At 43.9% G+C, this 10,180-nt stretch overlaps 1 protein-coding gene across 6 annotated transcripts in view; it reads left to right on the forward strand.

Moving 5' to 3' along the window:
• Positions 1 to 10,180, forward strand: part of KIAA1671 (KIAA1671 ortholog) — a 65,570-nt gene that overhangs the window by 5,764 nt on the left and 49,626 nt on the right. The window contains exons 2-4 of one of the 6 annotated variants that reach the window (XR_001862198.1): positions 1,085 to 1,162; positions 5,792 to 5,930; positions 7,200 to 7,328. The exons of 2 other annotated variants lie outside the window; for them this stretch is intronic. The gene's annotated coding sequence lies outside the window, so the exon portion shown is untranslated. Of the gene's footprint in view, positions 1 to 1,084; positions 1,163 to 5,791; positions 5,931 to 6,547; positions 6,553 to 6,573; positions 6,633 to 7,199; positions 7,329 to 10,180 lie in introns of those variants that run through there. 3 more of the 6 variants (XR_001862197.1, XR_001862200.1, XR_001862199.1) reach the window with 3 other exon arrangements.

The raw sequence follows: 10,180 nt of genomic DNA on the forward strand, positions 1-10,180 counted from the left end.
GTGTTGGTGAGACTTTGAAAGGCACAAACAGGAGCGGAATTTGAAGTTTGTCTTTATTCTGCTCTTTTAATGAGCTCAGCCTTCAGCCCGTGCTTGGCCTGGCTGTCTCAGTGCAGCCCTAGCACGGGCGGCTCCTCGCAGGGAGGGAGTTGTGCCAACATTTAGGAGGGATGTTTATCTGCTGGGAGTATGTTCAACCATACAAGGCTTTCGATGGACAGAGCTGCCTCATCCATAACGAGCCCAGCAAAGCCAGGACGTGTTTTAAACAGAGTTGGAATTTCTGGTCACTGTAACTGTTTGATATTTCATGAGAACACTGGGAATTCTTCATTGACCCAAACGAGCACAACAGGCCTTTCTGCTGAAGCTGAGCAGCACGGCTGGCTTGCTCCCTAACTGGGGGACCTTACAGAAATGTCACTGTTGTTATTGTTGTCAAACAGTGTCTTACTGTATTGGCACTACTGAATGTCAAATATTAGTGTAATCTGCCATCAGAATGTTTTCAGTAACATGATGGTTGCAGATCTATCTAAATACGATCCTGTTCCTGCTGTAAACATGATGCAGTGTGGGTTTTTTGCATGTTTGAGCCTGCAGTAACAGTTATGTCCATGAGAGGCTGTGGCTGCCCCATCCCTGGAGCTGTTCAAGGCCAGGTTGGACAGGGCTTGGAGCAACCTGGTTTGTGGAAGTTGTCCCTGCCCATGGCAGGGGGTGGAATGAGTTGAGCTTTAAGGTCCTTTCCAACCCTTCTGTGATTCTATAATAGATATCTTCATTTAGCCAAGTAGTATTAAATATTTCTAAAACATTTGGATCTATGTATCACATTTCTTACAAGTCATCATAATGTTCAGTTAATGTTCTTCACAAAATTAATATTTTAAAAAATAATTAAATCACTGCAGCCTCTGTGGCTGCTGCCTGCGAAGGAGAGATTAAATAAATCACTCTGATTACAGCAGAGCCTCCAGTACAACTTTAGGTCTTTGTGTCTCTCCTAAGTACAGTTTTAGTCCTATTCCTGTGTGGATGTGCAGGCTGCTGGAGAGGTGTCTGACCTGCTCTCACTTGACAGGACAATGATGTTTCCTTGACTCCTTCCTCAACTGGATGAATCACAGCACCCATCGGAAACGCTCATCAATAGTTACAGGTCAGCATTTCAAGAAGGTCAGGGAGGCTGCTTTCTGCCTCGTGAGCATTATGCTAATTCAGTCGTTAAACATATTGGAATTGTGCTTCCTTTTGCTTCTGCAGTGCTTGCAGATTCCATGGGATCCTTTTCCCTGCGCTCTCGCTGTCGGGGCACAGAGGGTTAGTTTTGGGCAGGGAGAGGTTTTCTTGTAGCCTGTGTTGTCACATGCAGGAAATGTCTGTAGATCTCAGTCTGAATCTGTTCTTCATGTGAAATATTTGCTTAAATAGTGTCACTGTCATGTTGGTGCTTATGCATAAGGAGGAAATCTAAGGAGATGATGGAGAGGCTGAAGCCTTAGGATGAAATACATATTTTCCTATCCCAAAGGCACTTTATTGAAGCACATTTGTAACTTAGACCCCAGTGACACCTCTGACAAACAACACTGAGCCTTTTCTCTCTTATTTGCTCTTAAATACTGGAATGTGTTTTAGTATTGCTTCCACATCAGCACGTGCAGACTCTTCAGAGATTATTTGTGCTGCGTGTGTGTGATACATGTGTAAAGAAATGATCACACAGAGTGTTGTCTTTGTTGATATGGGACTGTTGCACACCATGTAGAATGCAGTTAATCTGGAATCCAGGTTTTTTGTACTGTAGATTTATGGCTGGTTAAGATGGTGTTTTCACAAGCTTGGCTCTGTAGGGAGCAGGTTAGTATATTTTTCAGATTGTCCCCAAAATTCTTGTTTCAGTTCCATTGAATTTATTTTATTTTTGATTTAACAGCTTTTCCCACGCTAAAAATGCTGAAAACAGTAACTTTAAGGTTAAAGCTTTTGCCATCTTTGTTCACCTTGACTCTAGAAATGGTTGTGCTCTTGTGTCTGTCATGTCCTGTCTAATAACCCTGGAAAGCTGGATTTGAACTGAGCTCCCAGAGCCCGAGATTGTAGCTGCTCACAGAGAGAGTCAGCACCTTGTTTGCACAACTTGTCTGCAAACAGTGCCCGTGGCTGATCCAATGGCTCTGCTCCTGCTCACATCTGGACAGAAGGCTGGAGTGAAAAACTTGTTAAGGCATGAGTGTATATTTTAAGATATATAATTAACAGAAGGTTGTTTATAACTGTTTAACCAATATTGGCTCTAAACCAATGTGCAAGACAGTGTTTGTAGTAGGCTGGAGTGGCTTTTATTAGACTTCAGAATCTGTGGCGTTCATCACTTTGCTGCAGAGCCACACGCTGCCTGAGTACTGGGCAGGTTTGGTCAGGCAGAGCTCTTCCATCCTGTCTGTCTGCTTTTTGTTCATCCTGATTTTTGAACACTTTGGCTCTTGAACCTGATGACTTTGGGGAGGAGAACTCATCAGGCTGACCGGGGCAGTTCCTGGGCAGTTTGTGTCTGGTAGTTCACATGGACCTTTTGTCCGTGGTTTGCTGGTTGATTCATATGTGGTGAAACAAAACGAAAAAATTACCCAATCTTTTTCACTGAGCGGGTGTCTCCTGTTGGCTCATCAAGTTCAAAGCTACAGATTACTGGAAAATGAAAAGACATTTGATTTTGTGCCTAAGTCACTTCTGAAGCATCCTGTACCAGCTGCTGTGTCATGAAAGATGTTTGGATGTGTGGATCTTTAATTTCCAACTTTGCCATTTCACATTCAGTTGCTTGGATTGGCATGGCTCCTGTTCTGTAACTGATTTGGCTCAGGTGGGATTCCCCCTGCAGAAATTCTGGATGCAGTGCCAGTTATCTGTTTTTATGACAGCTTTATGCCACCCTTTGAACTTGCAGATCTGTAACAAAAAGGTCAGCGAGGGAGTTGGCTCAGCAGATTGCTCAGTAGCTGCAGGACTTGCTGTGCCTCTTGAGGCTGGTGAACGTCTCATGCCTTCCAGAGTGTTAACAGTGATCATGGTGGGATCAGTTGGTTGTGCTTCACTGTGTGGCTTTGTGGGGACAGGCATGAGGTGGGGAGCTGGGAGAACTCGGTATAGCCTGGTTTTCTTTTGAGTCAGATTTAAGTCAAAGGATCCTTCTTTGTAATAAATTCGGAAAGGTGTTTCTAAATTCACTGTGAGATCATTCTCAGGTTACTAAATCCCTTCCTGGGATATACCCAGAGAAACTGGGATCAGGTGCCAGGGCTGCTGTAATTGTGGTGTGAGTGTGGCTGGGTGGGGGCAATTTGAGGGAAGGTTCTTGGTCTGGCTGCTCATGGGCAAGTGAGTGCTCGTGCTGAGGCGCTCAGGTCTGGATGAACTGGTAAGGACAAACCTGTGATCTTTCATTCCTCCTCGTTTTTGTGAGCTGCAAAATACGCCTGTGTCAGCTGTTCATTATTATCCTGCCTTAAAATGTTGGTGGTCTCTACATTGGACCGTGAGTTTCAAGTGCTTTTATGTTACTCTTCTGTCTTCATTTTGATGTGTTAAAGTGTCTCTCTGGTCTCTGTGCTTAAAACTTCCCAGAAAGTAAAAAAGTCCCCGGGGTTCACTTGTGGTTAAAAATGCTCTTCTGTGCCAAAGCTGTGAGTGTGGTTTGAGCAGCCCCTGGGGTTCCCTGGGCCTCCCTGTCCCTGTGCTGGATGTGGGGATGTTCCACACGAGTGTTTGTGCACATCCAGGTGCTCCCAGGTTCCTGGTGCCACCATTTGGATTTCGGAGCTGGTTTTTCCTGCTTCAGCTATTTCTTTTTCTTTCACCCCCCTCAATAAATACGTTAATGTTTTTAGTGCCTGAACTGTTGTCTTTCAATTAATAGACATTTTTTCCCTTTCTGTGCTTTCTCAAGCATGTAGGGAGGTGGAGGGGATTGTTTAGTGCTCATAAAGCTTCTAGATAGTGTATGTGTTATCAATAATTCATTCCAGGCCTTGATTTTGCTGAATAATGTTGTGTTTCTGAAGAACAAGGTAGTGTACAATGCTTGTGCAGGCTTGTTGCTGTCAGAGTTCCTGGCTTAAACATCCTTTTGTTCAGAAACGGGGAGAAATGCAGCATCACTGCTCTGACTCCTCAGAGTCACATGCGACCGTCTGAGCCCTGTTCCGTTCGTGGGGCTTTGGGGGAAGAGGAAGCTCCTTTGTGGGTTGCTGATAACAATGACCTGCTCACAGGTAACCAGAGGAACACGTGTACAAGCCGGCAATACCCAGCCAGTGGTTCTGAGGTGGGCATTTGCATTTAAGTGGGGAAAAAACCCTATTTCCTGCATATGTGAAAAGCCAGATGTCCCCACTGAAGGAAAAAGAGGAGCCTTATCATCAAGGCAGCGGCAGTAGCTCCTCTGGCACAACGTCAGACATTGTTGACAGAGCAGGTTTTTTCTGGGTGTGCAGCTCAGGGCAGTTTATGGATGCCTGGCAGGAGGCAGCACCGTATCCTACTCGAGTTAATGCTGGGTTCAGTACACAAGGAAGAGATCAAAGAGCTGTTGGAACATTGGGAACAACCTGAGAGGCAAAAAGATTCATGTCTCAGTATGTCAGTGTGTTGTAGAACAGACGGGTGACATAAGGGATTTTGGCCCAGGGAATGATAAATGCCACCAAGTATTTGGCTTTTATAACAATATTTTATTTGACTCAGAATAGATCCACTCATCTCTCCTTAGTCCAATGCTTTTTTCACTATTTATGAAACGGGAGTGGAAATTGTAAATCTGAGGGTCATGTCCATTTGATCTGAATGATTTTAATGGCTCCATCAGTATCCTGAAAGGCATAACTGGAGTAAAATTAATCCAGTTTAATACTGTTAATAATTTTCTTGTTCAAAGTTGGATCATCTTTTCTGTGTAGCACTTGAATTGCTGCTGTAGAGCTGGGGAAGGAGGTGCTGCCTGGGAGACGGAGTTGTGTTGTTTATTAGTGCCAGCTCTGCCAGTCTCTTGTCACAGTGCTTGTCTCTTGCAGCAGTACCAGGGAGATATCCTTATCTCCAGCTGGGTACTGCCGTGCTGCGGCTTTGCTGGCTTGATCTTCAGGGCAGAGGTTGCTACGATTCAGAGGAGCAGGCTTTGAAATTGTTCATTTGTTCATGGAACAGAATAATCTGTTCCTGGGAACCACCTGGTCCAACCCCCTGTTTATCAGTGTCTTTCTCCCATGAAGCTGCAGTTTGTTTCTAGAGCACTGCCTGGTACAAGTATTTTGGGCTCAAGTGTAGTTGCTTGTTGACTGAGCTCGACTACGTGCTTATGCTCTGACTAATCAAATATCTGAAAGGTGGAATGATGGACTGAATGGAGAAATTGCTGCGACGCAGTATTGGCTGTCTGTTTTGACAGAAAATGTGTCATTAGCAGCCAAATCGAAAGCTGTTGAACACTGAGCTTTTTGCATATGATTTTTTAAGATCGCAAGTGGAAAATCAGTCATCAGAGAAGACATCAGATGGCAGAGCTGTGAGAGCTGAAGCAGTACACAAATATTCGTATTGAGAACGTGCAGTGACAGTTTTCCCCAGATCGCCCAGAGAGGTTGTGGAGTCTCCCTCACTGGAGTTATTCCAGAACCGTGCCATGTGCTCTGGGATGACCCTGCTTGAGCAGGAAGATGGGACCAGTTGACCCTCTGTGGTCCCTTCCAGCCTGAGCCAGTCTGTGATCCTGTGATTTCTTTTTGTCCAGGTGAAAGCTTAGGAGCAGCATAATCTATTGCAGCATCTCTGCTCTGAGTGTTTTATCAGTAGCTGCCACGTGTTCTTTGTGAATGAGTCTTTGCTGGCGACTGTGCAGCTTCCGAAGGTGTCCGTCAGGACAAGTACAGGTATAAAAATAATGCACTGTAAACCTGCTTTCTTGTTTTTGCAGAAGCAAAGGAATGTTAATTCTTAGCCCTCGAATACACGTGTTAGTCACCATAGCTATATATACACATATATAATTTTTAATGTCACGATTTTGGTCTTCTATGCCATCGCCCTGTTTCCTTTGTCCTTCAGTTTTATGGGTTCAGATTTTCTCCAGATGGTTAAACTGTTGAAGTGATCTCTCAGTGTGTTCAAGGTTGTGCTCCAAGGCCAGTAGCCTCAAGTTTTCTGAAAGTCTGGATGAAACCACTTTTTTTTCTCTCCATATGGCAATACCTTAATTAATTTTTCAACACTCAGATGAATGTATAAAGGCTCAGCATTTATAAATTCGTCCTGGTGCCCCCATGTCAATCACAGAACAGCTCAAGCTGCTTGTACTTTCTGAAGGTGGTTTACTGTGCCAGGCCACAAATGCATTTTCCAGCGCTGGAAATCCTGTTAGAATTTGAGGAGGCAGATCAGAGGATTAGAGGCTTTGTCCTTCTGACACAAAAGCACCTGCTGTGCATGAAGGCAAGCAGGAAATGTCTTCTCACCTCATTCTATTTCTGTGTTACAGTGACCTTCGGAGGCTGGGTTTGTGTGAAAAGATCCGTCCCGCTTTATTTCTGAAGGCTTCAAAGTGCTGTGGAGGCACTTGCCTATTTTTGTAACAAGTAGGTGGATTTTTTCAATAAACCAAAGCCCACGGATCTGCTTCACTCGATCCTTTGACTTGAATTCCTCAGCAGGTCAGCCGAGCCCCATCTCCCACGGGAGTGCTGCACCTCCTGTGCTTCACATGAGCTTTGGTGTCCCCACACTGGCTGCCAGCCCTGTACTGCTGGGCTATTTTAACTGCACCTTTGCTCATCAAGGAGTTCCAATGTCAGTGTCCAAGTAGCTTCCACCACTGTTTCGGGAGAAAACGGTCCCAATTATATCATTGCTGCTTTTAAAGCATTTGCAGCAGCTGGTGGCTCTAAAAGCAGCGAGTAAAACAAAACCCAGTGGTGATATCCACGTCCTGTCAGCTCTGAGATCAGACAGTTGTCCTTCGTCTTCCCTTGCTGCCAAGAGGACAAGAAATATGCACAGTTACAGTAAATATTTCCAGGTGTGGGTGGTCTCTAAGCTCCTTTTACTGCTGAAACATGGTACAGAGCGTGGTATTGTGTAGGGGAGTATCAAATGGAAGAATGCCAAAGTTGTTTTTCAATCCCATATTTCTGTCTGTGCTGCAGCTGGCTCATCCATCTCCTTACACTTCTTCAGCTGTGTCCATGGTGTGCCTGCCAAATGAGAGCATTCCCACTCAAAGCTGGAGCCTCTGGAGAAACACAGCCCTGCCTCAGTTCTGGGGGCTTTGGAAGGTACTGCCTGCTTGGGGTCAGAGGGATCAGTAGCTGCTTGATGTATTTCTGAAACAATAATGAGCCAAATTGGACCTTTTTAAAGCAAGGTCATGGAGATCATACACTCAAAGGACATATAAATAAATTAGCTTTTGATTAATTCCATCGTATTCATGATGTATAGCATAAGATACGAAAAAGACACAGACAGGGATTTAACCCATTCCTTCAGAATCTGTGCAGAAAATCTTAACTCTAACCAAAATTTATTTTAAATACAGTTAAAAGTGAAGTTAAGCTTCCTTCAACAAGACCACCATGTTACAATTAACCAGAGGAATGATGATTCTGAAAAGGTTTGAGGAGAAATTTACTACATGGCAAATTCAAGTACCCACCCTCTGCTGGGTCCGGGACGTGACCCCATTGACCTTTGGGAGCTGCAGATAGAATAAAGTCCTCCCTGAAACAACCAAATATCTTCCTGGAATAGCCTTAATTTGACTTCTTTTTCTTTTTTCAGTTCCATACTCAGTTTTTCTTGCTTGTAGCCAAACCTGATCTTTAATGTTTCATCTGGCACGCAGTGCAGTTTTTTCTGGAATGTCTTTTTTTCCTGCTAAACTTCATGGGGAGGTTATTTGCAGGTCTTGTTTTGTGGTTTAAAAGCATTTGCAAGGAGGGAACCTAAAAGAACATTAGCAGGAGTTGAAACTGACCACAAAAGCAAAGATTTGATGAGAGAAGCAAACAGAACAGCACTTTGAGGCCTGCTGGGAATACCCACCTGCTGCCCAAACAGACTTTCAGCCTCTCTTCAGCCTTATCCCATAATTCATGTTGTTCTTCAGAATGTCATCCTCAGCTGGCAGAAATCAGGATTTTGCTTTTATTCCCTATTTCAACTGCCAAAAGAATTGGACTTTCTGAAAATACCCACCCACTAATGAGCTGGGTGGAATCCCTCATGTGGAATGCTGGAAGTAAAAGGTGATTCACACAGGAGGGTGAGGATATGTAGCTTCTGGTACCAAAAAAATGGTGATTCATCAACATTTAATGTAATTTTCCTTTGGTTGGGGTTTTTTTCTACCTGAGATTCAAGAAACTTTCAAAACAAAGTAGGCCTTCTGTGAAACTGGGAAAGGAGAAGAGTTACCTGTGAAACTGTCAATGAGAGGGTTGGGGAGAAGGAAATTGTGGGAGATTGGGGTGTAATGAGGCAGTTGTGCAGTCAGAGGAAATGCCGAGCGTGCTCTGGCAGTCCCTGTGCTCTTGAGGGATCTCTTGAGTAGAACATGATGGACAAAGAGGAACATCCCCAACCAGGAGCTGGCTTGGATGAAGCTGATCTTGACAGAAAAGGAGTTGGCCTGAATTGTTTGTAGAACAGTGGTCATTGCTCCCAAAACCCAGTGCAGAAATTTTTGGAGCTGAATACCCAAAAAATGGGTAGTTGGTAATAAATCTATGGTTGCAAACTGGACCTGTCTAAAGGATGATATTCTGAAACTGTTTTCTAGAAATAACTGGAGCAATCTGCCCCTTTTGTACATTAATCCTGTTGGGTTACATTTTGTGTGTGACAGACATTGTTATGAAAATAGCAAGGACTGGCAGCTGTGGAAGCCGATTATTACATGTAATTTTTTCCCCAAATCATTCTCTCCAGACACATCTCTGTCTCATAAATTCAAGGAAATTTGGAGGATGACTCCCTGTGCCCCACAGCCATCACGATGCATTCTGCCCTGGTTACACACAGGAGCATTTTGCTGTTGAATCCTATTCTACCATAAATTAATCACAGACTCACAGACTGGTTTGTGTTGGGAGGGACCTTAAAGCTCCTCCAGTGCCACCCTTGCCATGGGCAGGGACACTTTCCACTGTCCCAGGGTGCTCCAAGCCCCATCCAACCTGGCCTTGGACACTTCCAGGGATGGGGCAGCCACGGCTTCTCTGGGCACCCTGTGCCAGGGCCTCCCCACCCTCATGGTGTTTTCCTGAATCCCTGTCTCAGCTGATTGTCCTGCTACATCAGGAATGTGATCTTAAATTCATGTTGACCATTACATGGACACATCAGTGTATTTAACATTGAATTTTCGCTTTAATAAATAAATGTTAAGGCCTCTGTGGGGCCAGTTTGAATTACTGAAGCTGCTGCTCTGTAACTTGTTACCATTTTAACTGCCCAGTCTTTGCAGCATGGAGAGCAAAATACAAGGTGTAAAGTTTTCATTGTGGTACCGAGATGGCAGCACTTAATGGAAAGGGTGGTTGAAAATATTGCAGTTCTTTAGTCTTTATTGCAGCTGCATGGGGGTGAAGTTCTGGCAGGTGATGATTGTTATGCAATTGTGCTGGCAGGAGCAATTAGAGATTTACAAGTGCTTGTAAATGCTGCTATTTATAGGATGGACACTTTATTTAACGAAATGCTAATCTTTTCTGCAGTGGGAGGAAATGTCAGAGTGGAGTCTTTCATCCTTGGGATGGGAGTGGACTGCAATGTCCAAAAGAACAGCACTTAGGTTTTTTTGTAAAAGAAAAGACCTAGAGGTTTCCAAGAGACTTGGACATGGGAAATGGAGGAAAGATATTCTGAACTTTGCAATACTTTGGAATTTTAATATTAATGATCTGTGGAGCTTCGCAGACCTATCTGGCTTGTGAGATTTGGAATATGTAGTTTTAATTCTCAACCTTCTAGTTTTCGTTATGGAAAAGCAGAACTGAGTTTCTCACTGTGAATCTGGGAAAAGATAATTTAAATGCATTTTATTAGCTGTTTTTACTTTGTAAATAAACTTGTCCTGGGAAATTAAAAATCAGAGCCATTATGGAAGTATTTTTGTTAGTCTTTC

Source organism: Corvus brachyrhynchos, unplaced genomic scaffold (assembly GCF_000691975.1).
Source record: "Corvus brachyrhynchos isolate BGI_N302 unplaced genomic scaffold, ASM69197v1 scaffold114, whole genome shotgun sequence".
Classification (NCBI taxonomy): Eukaryota; Metazoa; Chordata; class Aves; order Passeriformes; family Corvidae; genus Corvus; species Corvus brachyrhynchos.